At 39.4% G+C, this 16,372-nt stretch overlaps 1 protein-coding gene across 3 annotated transcripts in view; it reads right to left on the bottom strand.

Annotated features, from left to right (window-relative positions):
• ATP10B (ATPase phospholipid transporting 10B (putative)) overlaps positions 1-16,372 on the bottom strand; it is a 321,028-nt gene that overhangs the window by 180,847 nt on the left and 123,809 nt on the right. The gene's annotated exons all lie outside the window — the stretch shown is intronic.

The following is a 16,372-nucleotide window of genomic DNA, read 5'->3' as shown; positions in this document are numbered from 1 at the left end:
CATACCAGAAACTCTGGGACACATTTAAAGCAGTGTCTAGAGGAAAACATATAGCAATAAATGCCCACGTGAGAAGCAAGAAAAGATCTAAAATTGACACCTTATCGTCAAAATTGAAAGAGCTAGAGGAGCAAGACCAAAAAAACTCAAAACCTAGCAGAAGACAAGAAAAAACTAAGATCAGAGCCAAACCGAAGGAGACAGAGGCACAAAAAACCCTTCAAAAAATCAATAAATCCAGGAGCCGGTTTTTCGAAAAGATCAACAAAATAGACCACTAGCCAGATTAATAAAAAAGAAATGAGAGAATAATCAAATACATGCAATAAAAAATGATTCAGTTCCACAGAAATACAAACCATCATCAGAGATTATTACAAACATCTCTATGCACATAAACTAGTAAACCTGGAAGAAATGGATAAATTCCTGGAAACTTGCATTCTCCCAAGCCAAAACCAGGAAGAAGTTGAAACCCTAAATAGACCAACAACAAGGTCTGAAGTTGAGGCAGCAATTAAGAGCCTACCACCCAAAAAAAGGTCCAGGTCCAGACGGATTCACAGCCGAATTCTACCAGACATACAAAGAGAACCTGGTACCATTCCTTATGAAACTATTCCAAACAATCCAAAAAAGAGGGAATCCTTCCCAAATCATTTTATGAGACCAACATCATCCTGATACCAAAACCCGGCAGAGACTCAACAAAAAAAGAAAACTTCAGGCACATATCCATGATAAACAGAGATGCAAAAATCTTCAATAAAATACTGGCAAATTGATTGCAACAGCATATCAAAAAGCTTATCCACCATGATCAAGTAGGATTCATGCCGGGGATGCAAGGCTGGTTCAACGTACACAAGTCTATAAATGTAATTCACCACATAAACAGAATCAAAGACAAAAACCACATGATTATCTCAATTGACGTAGAAAAGGCCTTTGACAAAATTCAACAGCCCTTTATGCTAAAAACCCTCAATAAACTAGGTATTGATATAATGTATCTCAAAATAATAAAAGCTATTTATGACAAACCAACAGCCAATATCATACTGAATGGGAAAAAATGGAAGCATTCCCTTTGAAATCTGGCACTAGACAAGGATACCCTCTCTCGCTACTCTTATTCAATATAGTATTAGAAATTCTAGCCAGAGCAATCAGGCAAGAAAAAGAAATAAAGGGTATTCAAATAGGAAAGGAGGAAGTCAAATTGTCTCTATTAGCAGATGGGATGATTGTATATCTAGAAGACCCCATCATCTCAGCCCAAAATCTCCTGAAACTGATAAGCAACTTCAGCAAAGTCTCAGGATACAAAATCAATGTGCAGAAATCACAAGCATTCCTATACACCAATAACAGACTTAAAGAAAGCCAAATCAAGAATGAACTCCTATTCAAAATTGCTACAAAGAGAATAAAATACCTGGGAATACAACTAACAAAGGATGTAAAGGACGTCTTCAAGGAGAACTACAAACCATTGCTCAATGAAATAAGAGAGGACACAAACAGATGGAGAAACATTCCATGTTCATGTTTAGGAAGACTCAATATCGTGAAAATGGCCATACTGCCCAAAGTAATTTACAGATTCAACGCTATCCCCATCAAGCTATCAATGACTTTCTTCACAGAACTGGAAAAAAACCACCTTAAACTTCATATGGAACCAAAAGAGAAAAAGAGAGCCCACAGAGCCAAGTCAATTCTAAGTGAGAAAAAAAAAAAAAAAAAAGCAAAGCAGGAGGCATCACACTACCAGACTTCAAACTATACTACAAGATTACAGTAATCAAAACAGCATAGTACTGGTACCAAAACAGAGATATAGACCGATGGAACAGAACAGAGGCCTTGGAGGCAACACAACACATCTACAACCATCCGATCTTTGACAAACTGACAAAAACAAGCAATGGGGAAAGGATTCCCTGTTTAATAAATGGTGTTGGGAAAACTGGCTAGCCATGTGCAGAAAGCAGAAACTGGACTCCTTCCTGACACCTTACACTAAAATTAACTCCAGATAGATTAAACACTTAAACATAAGACCTAACACCGTAAAAACCCTAGAAGAAAACCTAGGCAAAACCATTCAGGACATAGGCATAGGCAAGGACTTCATAACCAAAACACCAAAAGGATTGGCAACAAAAGCCAAAATAGACAAATGGGACCTAATCAAACTCCACAGCTTCTGCACAGCAAAAGAAACAGTCATTAGAGTGAATTAGTAACCAACAGAATGGGAAAAAATTTTTGCAATCTATCCATCTGACAAAGGGCTGATATCCAGAATCTACAAAGAACTAAAACAGATTTACAAGAAAAAAACAAACAAGCCCATTCAAAAGTGGGCAAAGGACATGAACAGACACTTTATAAAAGAAGACATACATGAGGCCAACAAACATGAAAAAATGCCCATCATTACTGGTCATTAGAGAAATGCAAATCAAAACTACATTTAAATACCATCTCATGCCAGTTAGAATGGTGATCATTAAAAAATCTGGAGACAACAGATGCTGGAGAGGATGTGGAGAAATACACTGTTGGTGGGAGTGTAAATTAGTTCAACCATTGTGGAAGACAGTGTGGTGATTCCTCAAGAACCTAGAAATAGAAATTCCATTGGACTCAGCAATGCCATTCTACTATAAAATTATAAGGTTACATGCACACGACTGTTCATTGCACCACTGTTTACAATAGCAAAGACCTGGAACCAACCCAAAACCCCATTGATGATATACTGGACAGGAAAAATGTGTCCTGTGATGGGGACAGTGGGGGTGAGGAGTTGGGGAGATATATCATGGAAAGAAATGCCATATAGAGGTGATGGGGAGAAAGGCAGCACATGGAAACATGGAATACTACACAGCCATCAAAAACGATGAGTTTGTGTCCTTTGTAGGGACATGGATGTACCTGGAAACCGTCATTCTCAGCATACTGACACAAGAACAGAAAATCAAACACCGCATGTTCTTACTCACAGGCACGTGTTGAACAATGAGAACACATGGACACAGGGAGGGGAGCATCGCACACTGGGGTCTGTCGGGGGGAAATAGTGGAGGGATAGCAGGGGTGAGGAGTTGGGGAGAGATATCATGGGGAGAAATGCCAGATATAGGTGATAGGGAGGAAGGCAGCACATCACACTGCCATGTGTGTACCTATGCAACAATCTTGCATGTTCTTCACATGTACCCCAAAACCTGAAATGCAATTAAAAAAAGAGTGGCTTTTCACATTTCCCAATGCATGGTATTTTTATCTTTGGTAGTATACATGGAAGTTTTGGTGAGTGTACTTTTATTTTAATAGCAAAGCATTTAACACAATCTTAGAAAAAAATGAAATAAGCACATGAAAACAATGTTTTTATAGATATAAAATAGTTGATGTAAATAATATTAAGTAAACCAATGAATAGATGATATAATGAAGGTGTTACTTGAATGACAGTGTTAAAATTTTAAAAAGAGTATTTTTATAGTGTAGGTATTTCCATACACACCATATTTTGGGAGGATACCATACACTAGGTCCACACATTATTTTCTATATTTTTTTCACCACGCTGAAAAGTGATGGAGGCTCTAAGTGATGAATACATTCACTGAAGGAGATAGAACAGGGATTGAGTCATGGTTTTGGCCTCAGTTGTAAAGTCACACATGTTCAATTATATCACAACACTCTCAGCAGTATGCACAGTGATTATAGATGGTGAGTTTGCAATAAATGATAGATGTTCATTGGCATAATCATTTATGTAAAATGTATCCTTAATCTCTCATATCAGTTTACCTTACAAGGTAAACATTCATCTATCTTTTATGGGTGATAAAATAGGTATAAAAAAGGTTATGCAGCTTACACCTTATGCTGAGAAATATTTGGGATTATTCTTAAATACTGTTTAATAATATAGCACCATTAGTATCTTTAACTTCCATTTCTTCTAAGTGCTGGCTGAAGAGTCTTGGGTGCCCCATAGATAGGGTATGGTTATAAAATAATGAGAATAATCTTTAAAAAATTATTTTATGAGCTGCTCATAAAAGGTAGATTTCTCATAATTTTATTGTCCCATTTTTTAAATAAATGGTATATGTCTTAAAAAATTTTAATTGTGTATATTTAAGAACTCAACATGTTTTGATGCACATAGTGAGATGCTTCCTATAAAGTGAATTAACATATTCATAATCTCACATAGTGTCTCCCCACTTTTTGTGGTAAGAATACCTAAATCTACTCTCTCAGCAAATTTCCAGTCTAGAATACAATATTATTACCTATATTGCTCATGTGGTACCTTAGCTTTCTTTCCCATCTTGCTGAGATCCAAGCCAGAGTTGATAAGAAAATGTATCTGTGGTAGGAAGGATTCTAAGATGGTCCCCAAGATTCCTTGCCCCTGTTTTACATGTACTGTCCCCCATTCATTCAATTACATACTATTCTAGGTACCGCTGGGAAGGAGTTTGGCATATGTACTTCAAGTCCCAAACAACTTACTTTAAGGGAGAGATTAACCCGGATAAGGCTGATGAATCAGGGAAGCCCCTCCAAAGGTTCTTCTTGCAAAAGAGATTTGAAATGCGACAGTGAACACTTAAGTCACTTCCAAAACTTGGTCATTATGAGTCGTGCTGCAGTGAACATGGGGGCAGAGTTCTGTTTGACATACTGATTTCAAATCTTTTGGAATGATACTAATAATACTAATAAGATTGCCCATTTATTCAGCTAAATAATTTATGTGTTATTTGTTAGGTACATTAGCAGCTCCAGAGCAGCTAATAGCTGAAGAATTATAGATTTGGAGCAGTTAGTATTTTTCCAACATCACACAGCAAAATAAAGCATCATGGAAGTGAAATTACTGGATTTTATGGTGATTCTGCTTTTAGTTTTTGAGGAACCTCCATACAGTTTTCCATAATCACCACTAATTTACATTTCTGCTAATAGTGTATATACAAGATTTCCCTTTTCTTCACAAGCTCTTCTTAATACTACCCTCAGATTATGTCTGTAAAGTCTATCATCCCTTATGGTTTTGTGTGCCAGGTTTACCTTTCTGATCTGCTCATTTCCTTCTGAGCACTGTGCCTGTCATCCAAGAAGCCAACTGGAGGTGGTGTCTGTGGGATGTGGCTGTGATGCCTGGACTGTGGTCTTGTGTCCTCTAACAGCAGTTCCCAACCCTTTGGCATCACATTCCAATCCCATGGAAGACAATTTTCCATGGATGCAAGGGCCTGGGGATGGTTTGGGGATGAAACTGTTCCACCTCAGATCATCAGGCATTAGATTCTTGCAAGGAGGGGACAACTAGAGCCCTGGCATGCACAGTTCACATTAGGGTCTGTGCTCCTATGAGAATCCAGTGCCACCAGTGATCTGGCAGGAAGCAGAGATCAAGCAGTAATGCTCACCTGCTGCTCACCTCCTACTATGCTGCCCAGTTCCTAACAGGCCATGGACCAGTACTGGAGTTTGGGGATCCCTGTCCTAAAAAGCTAGTCTTCCCTAAGGCAAGCCAGCAATGTTTAACTCAGACAGATTCCCAAATATCTGTGGGTCTGCAGTTCTAACAGAAACCCACAATGTAAGTCTTTAGGGAGAAATCTGTTGGTAGCTTTAAACAGCTGCTGACACATGGTAACACCAGGACTGTACGGACCACAATTAGACAATTAACCATGAAAACGGTCCGTCTGCTTTTCTAGAATTTTGTTGTGCTGACATGGTGAGGTTATTCAACAGAAATCAGGAAAACCAAGGGTGTGTTTGTTGTTGTTATGCGTTAATGAGCTCTGTGGTTCTGTGACCTTCAGGTTACTTAGGTTACTCTCTAGGGCATATGTTAGTGGGTCCCCGACATTGTTCTAAGGACTGATGCTAATCTGGCTGCTTAAGAATCACCTGAGGAATTCTGAAAAGTAGAGAAGCCTGGTCTCGTTCCCCAGATGTGTTGAAAAATAGTTGTAGTCTTAGCGAATGGAAGCAAATAGCTTGGTTTTAGACAGATTTTGTAACAGCTTATCAAAGGAATAGGTAGGTCCACGAAGCTAAGAGCCTGAAAGTGAGCTGTATAGGTAGGAAGTCTGGGGCCAAGCCATATGTATATTTTAAAGAAACCTCATGTGATGCTGATATTCAGTCAAAATTGGGAATGTCTTGGTGAGGTGGTTTCTGGGGTAATTTCCAGCTCTATTGGAAGGATACTAGTACTTTTAATAAGCTTGCCCATTTAGTCAGCTAAATAATTTATGTGCTATTTGTTAGGTAAATTAGCAGCTCCAGAGCAGCTAACAGCTGAAGAATTATAGATTTGGAGCAGTTAATATTTTTTCAACACCACACAGCAAGAAAGTGGCAGAAATAGGCCTTAAACACCATTCTACCTGACCCTCAACCACTCTGCTAAAGTTTATTCTTCAGCAGTGCAGTGGCAAGTTCTGGGTGAAAGAGTTTTAGGACAACAGAAACATTCCACCTCTGTTCCACTGAGCAATATATGATATATAGATATTCCTATGCCTGGCAGACATGGTTATTGTGAGTACCCTGACCTCCTACCTCCTGTGATTACAGAATCTGTCTCGGTAAAGGCATAATGTTTTCATTAACAACAACAAAACTACTCTACAAAAAAAACTAATAGGGTGGCTCTGAACGCTCGTGGGTTATTTGCCATTGTAAAGACTCAGGGAAGCTTTTGTGGAGTCATCACACTTGTGCATTTTCTTCTCTTCTGTTTATTCATATACAGACTCCAGATTTAGTGTTTTCCTCTGCAGGTAGGAAAATGCAGCAGTCTTTCCTAAGGGCTCTAATTAAGGACGATATTTTCTTCTGCTGTGGTTCATTAGGAGCATTTCCAGTGTAACCCCAGGAGGTGGACACACAAAGTAAATGACATTGGTCTTCAGTTCTTCCCCATAGGAAGAGCAACTGGAGGTCCCAGCAACTTAATGACAGCTAATGAGGACGGAGTGCTCCCCAGGTTGTACTGACTGTGCAAAGTAGCCTCTGGGCATGATAACATTTCCCCTGCAGAAGCGGCTGAAGTCTAAGTGTGCCTAAGAACCAGGGATATCCAGGGGTCTGATTCTCTTTCATCACACTGCTGCATGACTTTAGGCAAATCTTCAATCTTTCTGGATGTTCAGGATTTGTACACGGGTAAAATGAGTTAAAAAAACACCCTCTGTGACTTGAGGCTTAGGGAGACTATCTGCAAGCTGTTGGCAAAGAAATTATGTGCTTTGCCAGATTTGGCTCTATTAACTTGCCCCACCTCCTCAGTGCAGTCGGGACCTTCTTTCATATTTTCCTGAGGTCATTGTGTGTGTCGGGAGGCAGGTGGAGGCCTGGTTCATGAGGACTTACTGCTTTAGATTTCTTAATTTCAGGTTGGGGACAAAAATACACATCTAGTCACTTTTATTTTGCTGGGTGTTATGTTTTGCAATTAACACAGACACAAACATAGGCTCCAGCTGCGTTTGGCTTTGTCTGTTTGTGAATGGCAAGGCCTCTTTGTTTTCTGCAGGGAGCCTCTCTTTTCTGCCTTGTCTTTACTCCCAGTTAACAATCTCACAGTGTCTTAGGGTTGCATAGAGCCTCCCTCACTGGAGGGAGTGTAACTGTGAGCCATGAATAAAGCCAGCAAATGGGGAAAAACCATGCTGATAGTATTTTTACTTAGGCCAGCATCACTGCCTCCCTGGACCCACTAGGCGCCTGTGGAGATTCAGATGAATTCTCTGAACCAGGGAGGCAGAACTGAAGTTTGCTTGACTCCTTTGAACACGACTCTGCCCGTGATCTGCAGCAGCTCTGCAGAAGTCACCAGGCTGTGGCTGTGTTTATCAGCCAGACCCCTGAGCTATGCCCTGGCCTGTGTCTCCCCAGGCTATGCCTGTCTGCACACAGCTAAATCAAACTCCATTTCCAGGGGCTGAAGTAGGCCTGTACCTGCCACGGGCCAGCCTAACTAAGCTTGCCCCTTGAGGACAGGGTCTTTGAAAATGCAACTAAGCAGAGCGCAGAAGGGCAGATTTAGTCAAAGTCCCACTGCCTGATTTTAATTTGATAGTGCCTGCTTTCTTTGTTTTCACAGCTAAAAGTTTCTCCTAGTATGTATATTTTTTAACCTCTGAGGATTACTACAGGAGCGTAGGGCACACAAAATAAGATGCACCTTATATATGATTGGATGTGGACAGCAGCGCTGATGTAACTTTTCATTCTAGCTCCATTCCCAGTCTCAAGTCAGCTTGATTCCTTTAAACCGTATAGTGAACTATTCTTGTATGCCTGGGTTCAAATCCAAGTTCCACCACTTTCTAGCTACATGGGTTCAACAACTCATTCTGCCTCTGCAAGCTTCAGAGTTTTAATCTGTAAAAAAGAGATAATAATTGTAGCTGCCTCACAGGGCTTTTGGAGTGATTAAATGAGCATCCACTAGTATCCAATCAATATTAGCTATTGTGGTTACTGTCAACAGTATTCAGGGACATTTTAACTAGGTGCCCTGGGGTAGTTTTGTGAAGGGAATGGCTGGTACGCATGTCAAGGGATCTGATGGTATCGTATCAGGCTGCAAACTCCATGGGGGCCAGGATTGGGCCTTACTCACTTATTTCCCTATCCTCAGTGCTTGGAACATAGGAGGCACCCCTAAATATTTGAAGAATTAATGAGGCAGATGACCTAAGTTCAAGTCTCAGTTCTGCTACTTTTGGTCTTGGGCAAATTATTTACCTTCTTGGATTCTGAGTTTGTACATTTATGAAATGAGGAGAAACAGTCTTTCAGGAACAGCTGTAAAACTAGTCATCTGGTACTGTGTGCTCACTATGTGCCAGGCACTGGCTAAGCATGTCCCAGGGGCTACGTTGTCTGATATTTCACAGCAGCCCTGTGAGGTAGGTGCAGTTACTGTGCTGTTTTGTAGCTGACGTAACTGATATTTAGAGAGGGCAAGAAATGTACAAGAGAGACACAGCTGCTGAGTGATGGAGATGAGGTTTCCAACCAGTTAGACTAGTCTCATACGCCATGCCTCATACAGGCCTATTAATGGATGCTCTATGCCTCACTCAGCCTCTGGGTTAAAGCAAGAACTCAAAATGTAGCCCCTGCTACCGAATTGTTATTAGTAAGATTTTTTTCCTGTGACACTTGGCCCAAGGGAAAGGTTCAGTCAGCCAAGTCATCTGTATGCTTATAACAATATGCCCATACTTGAAAAATCTTGCCCAGTCAGAACGCAGAGGCTGAGATTTCTCTGTGTGTGTTTGACACCCTGGCCAGCATACTGATTTGAAAATTGAAGCAAACACGTGTCTTGGGAAGGCCTTTTAGTTGGGCAATTGCTAGTAATTTCTGCATGCAGCCAGCCAGGAAGGCAAGAGGAAGAGTAGGCTGACAATTTTGGGGAGCTCTGAGTGATCTGACAAGATGGGATAAAAAACATAAAGGTAGGTTCCTGAGCCAGTCCGCCTGATATGTGATGGCAAATCACAAAGCTGGGAAACACTTGAGAGGGACAAGATCTTTGAGGTCATCTAATCTCAGTGAGGAAAGAAGACCAGAGCAGCAAGGATATTCAGAGCTAAGGAAGGGATGGTGACCAAGTGTTACTGTTGAAGGGTCTGCTTGAATACTCCCTCAAGTGGGCACCTGTGGTTTGTGCCAGGCCAGCATCCACTCCCCCATTTTCTACTGACAGTATCTTGGTTTGGGGAACCAGCCACACAAGTTTAATGTCTGCAGTTCTGTGCCCACGGCTGGAAGAAAGACTCGTCCAATCCTATAATATCCTTCCTTAAAGGACTTGATGACACAAAGTGAGAGGAAGAAGTTGTGCAAACCCCTACTCATTCCATATTTCTTCAGAAGCTTATAACAGGGTAAAGAAGAGGCTGAAAGTCAGTTTCTTCCCTCTTATTAAAGTGTCTGGGCAGCAGAAGCATCCAACTCTATCTCCATAAGCCCACTTGATTGTCAACTGGGAGGATGTCACATCCAGAGAGCATCAGCTCTGGACAAGACAATCCATTGTGGTGTGAATAAAATAACTTCTATTCATAATCACTTTTTATCCAACAAGATTTACTGATTTGAAATACAGATATGTTATAAATACACATACAAAAGTAAGGGCATATTCTGAAAAGTTATTGCTTGTAGGGGTCAAAATATTTAGAAGACCACTTTATTGGCTAATTCCAGAGAGGCAAAAGGCACAGTGGCAATAATACCAGCATTAAAGTCAGGGGGGATCTGTGTCTAAATCCCAGCTCTGTTTCTTGTTAGCTGTGCTACCCTGAGTAAGTGATTCTGCTTCTCTATGTAATTCATCACTTGTAAAAATGGGGTTAATAGTAGTAGGCATCTTAAGAGTGACCATGGTGAAGACTGAATGGAATAAAGCCTGTGCGGCAGGCAGCTTGCGGAATGGCTCCCGCTGATTCATACCTCCTAAGATTCACACCCTTGTGTCTCTTCCTGGCCTTGAGCAGATATAGTGACTTACATCAGTGAACACATTAGGCAAAAGTGATGGGATATCACTTCTATAATTAGGTTACAAAAGACTGTGACTTTCCTCTTGCTAACCTTCTCTAGCACTCCTCTTGGGTATTTGCCCTAAAGGAGAGGGCAATCTGGCAAGGAACTGAGGGAAGTCTCTGGACAGTGGCCAGTGGGGAGCTGAGACCCTCTGTGCCACAGCCCTGGAGGAACTGAGTGTGACTAATCACTCTGTCAGTGAGCTTGGAAGTGGATCCTTTCCCAGCTAAGCCTTCAGGTGTCCTTGTAAGAAATCCCCGAGACAGAGAACTCAGGTAAGCTGCTCAAAGATTCCTGACTCATAAAAACTGTAAGATAATATATATTATTCTTTTATGGAACTTAATTTTGGGGATAATTTGATATTCATCAATATGCAAATAAGGTAGCCCGCAAGTACTTAACAATGGATGCTGTGTAAAGGCTCAGTAAAAGCTGTGGTATGAAACATTACATAGCAGATATATGGCTATGTCCTTATGTCATACCCATGGCAGACATCACTGATCACAAAATATTCTTTTCCTGGTGAATCCAGACACAGTCTCAGAATATTAACGCTAATGTCCAGGAAGCTATCAACTGCTCAGATGAAACCAATCCTGATCTAGTCAGTACTTCTTATCTGTTTACTCTTTCTAACGTGTAATATTCCTTTAGTGGGAGATAAATTCTTTCTTTCATGGTGAGAGATAGTACTACAAATTATTAGAACAAATCTCTGAATGTATACAAAATATAAATGGCTGCCATTTCATTTCAATAATAGATAGTCCTCTAGAGGATGGTGAGAGAGAGACAGAGTACTCAGAACCGTGCTGGGCACAGAGTACTGGAAACTTTAAGAGAATGGAGGAGAGAAGCCCAGAAGCAGAAGCTGGGTGCACAGAAGCTCTCCTGATCTTTGTTGTTTTTTTTTTAACCAAGATATAGCCTTTTTATAGGGTTGTCATATAAATATGTATGCTTTTTGGTGATTTCGTAGAACAGATTTTTTCATAGAACAATAGAACCATTTAATCACAATACTAACAATGTATTTGTTTCAGAAATGCAAGCAGTTGAAATTAACCATATACAAAATATGCTCAGACTTAAACATCTAGAAAATGGTTTCCAGACTTAAAAATAGTTATTAAATCTACTTTGATGCTATTAAAAACTTCACTTCTATCTGTGCCTCTCATTGGGGTTATTTCCAGGAACATTTTCCCCCTTTTGTCCCAGTGTACTGTGTAATAACTGGACACCTGAACACTCCTAAAACTTTTCCTACTCAACCACAACAGAATTTATTCTTAATTTCAATAGATACGTTTAGGTTCCACAGTTGTTTAGAATTCATGATCTACTCAGCACTATAAATTGTGAGAGCATCATTAAAGTGACTACAGATTTTACTACACTACATTCTAGGGAGGCTTTTTCCTTTGATTTCATAGTAAATATGTTATATGTGTTATATTTATCCAAATTCAATGCACAAAAATAATAGCATGTTTATATCTTAAGGGTTGCCATTTTGAATAAAGAAGGAATGGAGGGGAAGTTGCTATGAAAATGATGAAATTGTCTAAGTAGTAAACTGTTGTTTTGAAATAGGGAACATTTCCTTTAACTCAGTATGAAATATGTACTTTGCCCAGTACAATAATAGTGTGGGCTATTAAAATAATGTACTTCTAGATATTTATGTGCTTCATTTTGTTGGTCCAAGCAGAGAGAGATCTTGAAAAAAGGAAGAAATCAAGGTGAATGACCACAAGGAATTTTCCTTGAGGTCCATAACTTGCATATGACATACCTGGGGATGTTGAGAAAATGTATAATTGGACTCAGCAGGCTGGTCTTGGTGAGACCTGGAATTCTGCATTTCTAAGGAGGTAGTAGGTGGTGTGGATGCTGCCGGTTTGCAGATCTCACTTTGAATTGCCAAACAGCAATTTCTCTTTTTCCTTGGGGATGTTTGAAAGATTTTTAGGTCAACGCTGCTGTAAGTCCAGGTGCCTGTGGCATTCGTTGTCAGTTTGTGATGGGTGTAGGGTGGCTGTTCAGCTAGTGCTTTTGCTGGGCACAGAACTGCAGACATTAAGTGAGTTAGGTAAACTGAAAACCAGCCTTGCTGCTCTGGGAAGGATGACAAGAATTCAAGAAACTTAGATAAGATCCTGAATGATACGATAGGAAACGTCTTTGGAAACAGAAAAGGCAAATAAATATCATGTATGGAAAGAGAAAAATATTGCATTTTCCAGTGTGTTTTGGAGCAACTCAAACTGGCACAACATAACAGAACCCATCCATTTTGCAATCTCTAGAATTTAGCATCAGGTAACATGTCTAAGTTTATTCCTACATTGATTTTCATAATCACACAGCAATTTATCTTGTTTAAAAATAGAAGTAAAATATAAAAATAAGTCAAATTCTGGTCATAAAAATAGGTTGGGTTTGAGGCCAGGGGTTGAGTGAATTATGTTAAACTCTTGACTGACAATGATGGCCCATTTACTATCACCTGCTCCTTATACAATGCTTTCTAAGGCAGAATTATTTTTTGTCTTAAAACAGTGGAGTAACACCTAAAATTGCATGGTTCTATGTTTCAATTGTTGTGGGATGGAAAGTATTATATGCAAAAGAGATAATGGGGGTTGAGTAAAAAGATTGGGAAGATAACAGATTCCCTAGAAATGTCACTCTCTAGGAAGTTTCTTCCAAATCTTTTTCTTTCAGGAAAGATTTTCTGTATAATTTATTTACCCAAAAATGTTTAAGTGTAGTAATTAAATATATTAAGCACTTGCCATATATTGGTCAGTAACAGCAGCAACCACCAGAACTGGCTCCTGCCCACAGGGATTTTACAGTCTAGACAAGGCACAGATTGACACTGCTCAAGCAAACACTAAAACAAATCTCATGGTTGTCTGCAATAATGGCAGTTTTCTTATTTTTCTGTGACAACTCGGTGTAAAAATGTACCATCAGCAAAGTTCACATTTATGGCACTTTGTCCTCATTTTCTTCTTCCTTTTTTTTTTTTTTTTCCTATAGGAGCCCATCCTCACAGGCATATCTGAGCCCCTAGAAGGGATCATGCAGTGTCAAGATTCTAGCCCTCTATGGTTCTTCCCTTAATACAGCTGAATGGCCTGTTCCTTACCTAGCAATGACTATTCAAGGAGCTTACTAAAGAGGCAACAATATGTGCAGAGAAAGATCTCTGAGCACAAGAATGTTTTGACATAATTAAAAATAATGAAGATATAGCTAGGAATGATAGATGCAGTTTAAATGAGGATTGAGTAAGCAAATTACCACTAATTCCTGAGATGCCATACTGATCAACAGTAAAACATGATGTGTACATACACACACACACATACTGCAAAAAAAGATGTCTATAATGTATTTTTGAGTTCACAAAGTAGGTTTTAGAATATCTTGTATAAAAGGATCTCACTATGTAACATTGTATTCACATATGTTGTATGTTTATGCCTAACAACATTTCCATTATACAGAGGAATAGACATATATGATACATCACACACACACACGTAATTTGTATACCTCCAGGAGGACTTCTTTGTTTTTTTAATTCAAAGGAATTTTTTTTCTGTAAGTTATTGGCGTACAGGTGGTATTTGTTTACATAAGTTCTTTAGCGGTGATTTGCGAGATTTTGGTGCACCCATCATGCAGTATCCACTGCACCATATTTCTAGTTTATCCCTCAGCCCCTCCCATTTTCACCCGAAGTCCCCAAAGTCCCTTTTATCATTATGATGCCTTTGTGTCCTCATAGCTTAGCTCCCACATATTAGTGAGAACATACAATATTTTGTTTCCCATTCCTGAGTTAATTAACTTAGAATAATAGTCTCCAATGTCATCCAGGTCTCTGCAAATACTATTAATTCATTCATTTTTATGGCTGAGTAGTATTCTATCACACACACACATACACACACACATACACCACAGTTTCTTTGTCCACTCATTGATTGATGACCGTTTGTGTTGGTTCCACGATTTTGCAATTACAAATTTTGCTGCTATAAACATGTATGTGCAAGTATCTTTTTCATCTAATGACTTCTTTTCCTGTGGGTAGATACCCAGGAGTGGGATTGCTGGATCAAATGGTAGTTCTACTTTTAGTTCTTTAAGGAATCTCCACACTGTTTTCCATAGTGGTTGTACTAGTTTACTTTCCTACAGCAGTGTAGAAGTGTTCCCTGTTTACCACATCCAAGCCAACATTTACTGTTTTTTGATTTTTGATTATGGCTATTCTTACAGGACGGTTTCCCTCTATGCAGATACACATCCTGTGTCCCATTTATCATTGCAGCTCATCAGGGAACTGAAATTGGAGAAAATAATAACAGCTTGATCCACCTTGGCCAAATAGTACATTTGTACCACAACTGGAAGCTTCAAGGCCCAAGTAGTGTGAATCTTTGAGGCAGGTCAGTAAAAGACAGATTTGGGGACAAGAAAGTCTTTCTGAAATTCTTGAATTATTTTTTATAAATGACCAAATATAAGGCAATACACAGCTCACAGGTGATTCTTAAAACTGAATGGTGAGGTCTTGTGAAATTATCTTCTTTTGGCTGCACAAAGCTATTGCTATACTTGAATGGTGGTAAGCAATGGTTGGGACAATGAATTTGAGAGTCCTTCTTAATAGAATGAACTCCTGCAGGTAATTTTCAGGCAACAACTCAAATTCTTTAGCTAAAACCCTATTTTTTAGCTTTTCTTTTCCTGTTGATGTCTTTTCAGGCAGGTGGAAGATTTTCTTAAGCACTCGGTATCTGCAGAGTTATGCACAGCTTTGTGAAGAGCCCAGACAAATTAGAAAGTCAAATTAGCAATGCATATTTAATACTGTTTTGTAGTTGTTGTTGTTTTTAAGTTGGCAGTGATGTTTACTCTTTGAGGGGGAGTTTATAATTATGCAAATTGGAAAAACAGTCTGCATATGGTATGATGACAATGCCTTGGGTTTTACATCCAGAGTCTAAGTATTTCTTTCATTTTACCCATGACTAGAGGGGAGGTTAGCCAAAGCTGGTGCCTGCTTTCTCTGCAATAATGGAGTATATGAGGTCTTGGAACTTGAGTCCCTTTCTTCTTAGAGGAAACACTGCTGAGTTTTGCACAGTATCATCTTACAGTAGATACTATTGATTGCCTTTACAATCAATTGCCTTTTTTCTTTCTAATAAGATTTTAGTTTTGTTTATATATCCACTTTTCTCTACACAACCATGTAGTTCAAGGAATGTTAGTTCCATTCTCAACAACAGAAGGGACTCATGATTAGTCTAACCAATCATGGTGGTTCCATTTGCTTTGGTAAGGATTGGTTTAGGCAAAGGTGTGTAACACATTTCTGGCCAATAAATCTGAGAGGAAGTTTGCTGCAGACTGATGAAAGAGACAGCCCCTGGAGAGGTTGTAATCCAAGTCTTGGTAACATTACCGATTTACTCCATTGACCATCTATGGACCTGTCTTACTTTAGGACTTCTTGTTATGAGCACCAACAACTTTTTTCTTTTTATTCAAGCCACATTGAATCTGTGCTTTCTGTTACTTGCAGCCAAGAGCACGTCTTAAGTGATACATACTTTAACAGGCCCTGTTGTCTGGGGAGTATATATGATGGAGAAAGTTTAAGCCATCCACTTGGCATCTGACATACCAGATAAGTTGATATTTACTCGGT

The sequence above is a fragment of the Saimiri boliviensis genome, chromosome 20 (genome assembly GCF_048565385.1).
Source record: "Saimiri boliviensis isolate mSaiBol1 chromosome 20, mSaiBol1.pri, whole genome shotgun sequence".
NCBI lineage: Eukaryota > Metazoa > Chordata > Mammalia > Primates > Cebidae > Saimiri > Saimiri boliviensis.
This window is presented reverse-complemented; position numbering and strand designations above follow the sequence as displayed.